The sequence below is a fragment of the Echinops telfairi genome, unplaced genomic scaffold, assembly GCF_000313985.2.
Source record: "Echinops telfairi isolate 266 unplaced genomic scaffold, ASM31398v2 ScPeMD7_57;HRSCAF=196, whole genome shotgun sequence".
Taxonomy (NCBI): Eukaryota; Metazoa; Chordata; class Mammalia; order Afrosoricida; family Tenrecidae; genus Echinops; species Echinops telfairi.
The window spans coordinates 1,360,982-1,366,438 of record NW_022103955.1 but is presented as its reverse complement, the minus strand read 5'-3'; positions in this window follow the sequence as shown (position 1 = coordinate 1,366,438).

The window sequence follows — 5,457 nt, the reverse complement described above, 5'->3', positions numbered from 1 at the left end:
AGATTTATTTTCACGTGTTTGTTAGCCATCTGAGTGTCAATTTAGTGAACTCCCAGTTTATGTCTTTTGCCCATTTTTAATTGAATTATTTGATTTTTTTTGCTTATAGTGGTTTTTCCGAATTCTGTACATTTTCTATACAAGTCCCTTGTCCATGACTTCCTTGCTTAAAAAGTTTTCCTGTACTGTGGTCTCTCCTTTTACCCTTTTATTGGTGGCTTTTGATGTGCACAAGTGTCTTATTTTTAGTATGTACTAGTATCTCTGCTGTCTTCTACTGTTTGTGCTGCCTTTATTACATTAATAGTAGGTGCATACTTGGTAAGAAGGACATTTGTCCCAATGTTCTCACTGATGATCCCTATAGCTCTGGGAATTACATTTGGGTCTCTAATCCATCTTGGGCAGCGCAGGGTGGGGTGTTGTTTTGTTTGGTGTTTTGCATGGGACATGCTATGGGTGCTGTTTTATTCTGAAGATAGAGACCATTTGTTGAAGAGGCTGTCTCTTTCCTATGGACTGTGTTTTGGCCCTTTGTCAAAACACAGTTGCCTATGGGTGCATGCATTTATTCTGTTTTTGTCATTCCCCTCCCCCACCTCACTACATTTCACTGGGCTATGTACCTATCATTGGACCAGTATTCAACTGTTCTGACTATTATAGCTGTGATCGGATAGGCTTTGAGATCAGGTAGTGCAAAGCCTGCTACTTTGCTCATGTTAAGTTTGGGGTTTTTTTTTTCTTATTCTAGTCTCTTCCCTCTACATATGAAATGATTAATATTTCATTTCTTTAAAGAATAAATTTGGGGTTTGAATTTGAATAGTGTTATTTATATATTCCTTGGGGCAGTAGTGACATTTTCACATTACTAAGTCTTCCTCTTTATGAAAAGAGATCGCCTTACATCTGTGTCGGTCTCTTTTAGTTTCCTGTAGTAATGTTCTTTGGTTGGGTTTAGTCCTAAGTATGGCAATTGTGAATGGCGTTGCTTTGCGATGACTTTCCCGAGCTCTCTGTGCTGGTATACAGAGATTCCATTGATTTCTGCTTTGTTATATTTTATCCTGATGCATTAGCAAATCCCTCAATCATTTCAAACTATTTTTATGGATTCTTGGGGAGTTTCTACATATAAAATATATCATCTGCAAATAGTGAGTTACACTTCTGTGTCCAGTTGTATTCGTGTAATTTTTGTTGTTGCTGTCTAATGGTTCTGGTTAAGACTTCCAGCATGATGTTGAACCATTATTTGCTTCCTGTTTTCAATTTTTATCCATTGAGTATTCTATTAGCCATTGGCTTCTCATATATGGTCTTTATTATATTGAGGAATTTCCCATCTATTGCTATTTTGTTGGGGGTTTTCACCAGAAATAGGTGCTAGATATTGCCAAGTACCTTTTCTGCATCTTTTGATATGATCATGTGATTGTTATTTTTTCTGTTTTATAAGGTGGATCATATTGATTGTTTTTCTCATGCTGAACCATCCTTGCATCTCTGGTATGAATCCCACTTGGTCACAATGAGTTTGTTTTGTTTTGATGTGTTCTTGGATTCTATTGGCTATAATCTTGTTGAGAATTTTTTGCACTTCTGTTCATGAGAGATATTGTAGTTTATGCTTAATGCCTTTGTGGGGTCTCTGCTTGGTTTTGATATCAGAGTTATGCTCAATTCATAGAATAAGTTTTGGGGTTTCCTGTCCCTTTCTATATTCTGGAATAGTCTGTAGACTTGGTGACAGCCCTTCAGTGAATTCTCACTGTGAAGCCATTATGGAGCTGTCTGTTTCTCTTTCAACTCTGTGAGGATTTGATTGATCCATTTTGAGGTTCTTTCATTAGGGGTGAATATTTTTAATATGATTATATGTCTTCTTGTTCTATAATTTCTTTAATTATTGTGTAGTGCCTATTCTTATCACTCATCATGTTATATACTTTGGAGTCTATTTTATGAGATTAATAGTGCCACATCTTTGTTTTTATGGCTGTTACTGGCTTGGTAAATTTCCCTTCATCTTTGGATTTTTAGTCTTTTTTCCTTTATATATATTCCTTTGTTTATCAGTTTAAGGTGTGCTTCTTGTAAGCAGCGTATGGATGGGTTTTGTTTTTCTAAGTCAGTCTGCTCTTCTCTATGTGTCTTGATGGGTGCATTCAATCCATTGACGTTCAGTGACATTATTGATATATGTGCGTTTGTTGCTGTCATTTTACAGTTTGTGTTTGTTTTTCATTTTTTATTTCTTTATGTTTTGTGGTTTCATTGGTGTCTTGTTTCTCTCTAATTCTGTACTGTTTTGAGTGCTGCTTTCATTGTATTGGATTTTGGGTCGTGGGGTCCTGTATGGGGCCCTCAGCTTTTTCTGTTGTTGATGATTCTCGGTCCATAGTGACACACTTAGTACTTTTGCAATGCTAACCTTGTTTTTGTGAATTTCTTTAATTTTTCCATGTTGGGAAATACTTTATTTCTCCTTCATCTATAGAATTACATATAGGTATAGGATTATTAGTTGACAGGGTGGTTTTTTTCTTTTGGAATTTTATATATGTCACTCCATTGACTTCTTGTCTACAGAGTTTTGCTAAAAAGTCCAAAATTTTCCTTAACAGTTCTCCTTTGTAGGTGACTGTACTTATTTTTCTAGCTGCACTCAGGAGTCTCTCCTTTTGCTTGAATTTGGAGCATATGACTACATTATGTCACAATGGTTTTCTTTGGAAAGCTATTCTGTTTGGAGTTCTCTCAGCTTCTTGAATACATCTTTCCCCCTCTGTGATGAAATCATGGGACATTTTCTCCCATGATTTCTCATACTATGTTCTCTGTAGGGTTTTTGTTTGTTTGGTTGGTTTTTCCTGCTCTGGGACCTTGATGGGAAGTAAATTGTTCCTCTGGAAAGTGTCCCACATCACTCTCAGGCTTCTTTCAGATTCTTTGGCATTTTTATTATTATTTGGGGGGAATGATTTTTTCTTTCACTGGTTGTAGTCAGAGTGATTGCCTTCAAGCTTGATTCAGTCTTCCTTTTTTCCATTTTATTACTCAGGTCTTTTCCATGTTGACTGAATCTGTTATCTTGTTTATTTTCTGAAAATCCTTTTATTATAAGGCTTCTAGTGTTTCTATTCTTTCGTCTATTCTCACAAGCATTCCACATCTCCTGAAGGTACCTAAACGTCTTTCTTTAGAATTCTAATTCTATATCTTGTAGGTCCAGGGCCTCTTCTTCTGAGGACTCCATTAAGTTTGGGTGATTTGTGTGTGTGTGTGTGTGTGTGTGTGTGTGTGTGTGTGTGTTTCTTGATTTGGTAGCGTGCACTGCTGTTGGCTAGGGGAGTTCGTGTCCATGGCTATTAGTGTTGTACAAGATGCTAGGTCATGTAGGGGCATTTGACTGCTGATTTATGAATAAGAAATCTAGTGGGAACTGTACAACATAGAGTGAAAATATGGAAAATGGAGGTTAATGGAGATGGTAGGAGGAAGAAAAGAGAATAAAATAAAACTAATAATAATAATAATAAAGGGTCATCTAGATAGGCCAAGAGTATTAAAAATGAATTGTGTTAATCTGGGTAGAAACAAATTCATAGACACTCGTATGTATATAAAGAGCTTTATATACAAAAGCAATTGAATATTGAGAAAACTTCCCAGCCCAGTCCAGATCAAGTCCCCAACTTCAATATTAGCCCATATGTTCGATACCAATCTGTAAATTCCTCTCTAGACTCAAGCAACACATGCAATGATGCCAAATGCAGTAATATCACAGGTCAGTGGGTGGAAAGTCTTGTGGATCCAGTGGTGATAGAAGCATCTCAGCACTGGCAGGTGTCTCCACATGGCTTCACAGCTCCAGGGCTCTGGCTACATCAGCATAGTTCCATTAGGCTCATAGTTAGTAATGTCTTGCAGGGAGTCAGCATGTGTCCCACCTGAAGTGAGCTATTTATCTCCTTAGTGACTACAAATTAGGTCATCAGACTGCAACCTGATTGACAGTCTAGACTCCACCCCATTAAAAGTTGACATCAGACTATGTAACTACCACACTAATGGTAAAACATTTTAAAATTGGTGATACGACCAAATGGATATTCTAGAAATATATTTCAGTAGGAGGAGAGAGAGATGAGAAAGTACAATTAAACATGCAGAGAGAAAAAAAGAGAAAGAAGCTAAGTGGATGAGAAATGGCAAAAGAAGAAAGGAAAAGACAAGAAAGAGAGGGACAGATTAAATGGTGCAGAGAAGAAAGAGAATAAAAACAAGGGTGTGTTTTGGGTATGGGTGTAGAATTCTGTTACTTTGGCAACATGAACACACAGGTGGGTCTGAGCCCTCATGGGAAAAGTCAAAAGAAAACAATCTAGCTTAAAAACACACCTGGTGAGGGTGAGTGTGCCTGAAGCAGAGATGGGAGAAGACAGCTGTCAAGCTGCATATGAATTGCCTTGAAGCAGAAAGAAGCTCAAAAGAAACACAGACCTTCCTCCAGAGCAGGGGGATGACTTGCAGCTTTCAAGTCAAAGATGGCTTGTTCCATTCATGCACGTGGCTCTGAAGTAACAGGAAAATAAAATCATCATACTTCCATTCACAAAAATTTTAAAGGATATTATTCAGATAATGGTGATTTCATTTGTTTGTGAAAATATATTTATGGCTCTCAAATAATTTAACATTGTTATGAGGGGCAGAATTGGCTCCTCTCTCTCAAAAGTTTCTCTGTCCCTGCACCAGAGGAAGCCTTCCCTTTGAGCTGGCACCCTGAATTGGAGCCCCAGACTCATACACTCTAAAGAAATAAATTTCTGGTTTTTATAAAGCTACTCATTTGTGGTATTTCTCCTATAGCAGCAGTGGATAACTAAGACAATGAGCCATGAGTAGGTATCATGTGATTTCACTGTGTATATTCAGCTAAAGGCATTGAAATTAAGCTCTGGTGAGGAAGTGATTAAGCACTAACTGAGAGTTTGATGGTTTGAACTCACAAGCTTCTCTTCCAAACAAATATATGAGAGTCTGCTCCCATAAATGTTATAGCCTTGGAACCTATAGAAATTCTACTGTCCTTTATGGTCACTATGATTTGAAATCAACTCCACCACAATGGGTTTGAGTGTTTGGATGCTGTTGATCTTGTTAGGCTTTGTTGGGGCAGTGCCTAACCATAGCGACCCTATGTACAAGAGAAGGAAATGCTGCTCTCTCCTCACAGCGTTTGCTCTGTCTGAGCCCATTGTTGCAGCCCTTGTGTCAATTCATCTCATTCCAGGGTCTTTGTCGTTTTCCCTGACACTCTGTTTCTGCAGAAAATATGGTGGTGACAGTGTGTGAAGCACTGGCAGCTAAATGCAAGGTTGGTAGTTCAAATCCACCAGAGTCAATTTTCAGAGGAAAGATGAGACTCTTTTCTTGTAAAAATGT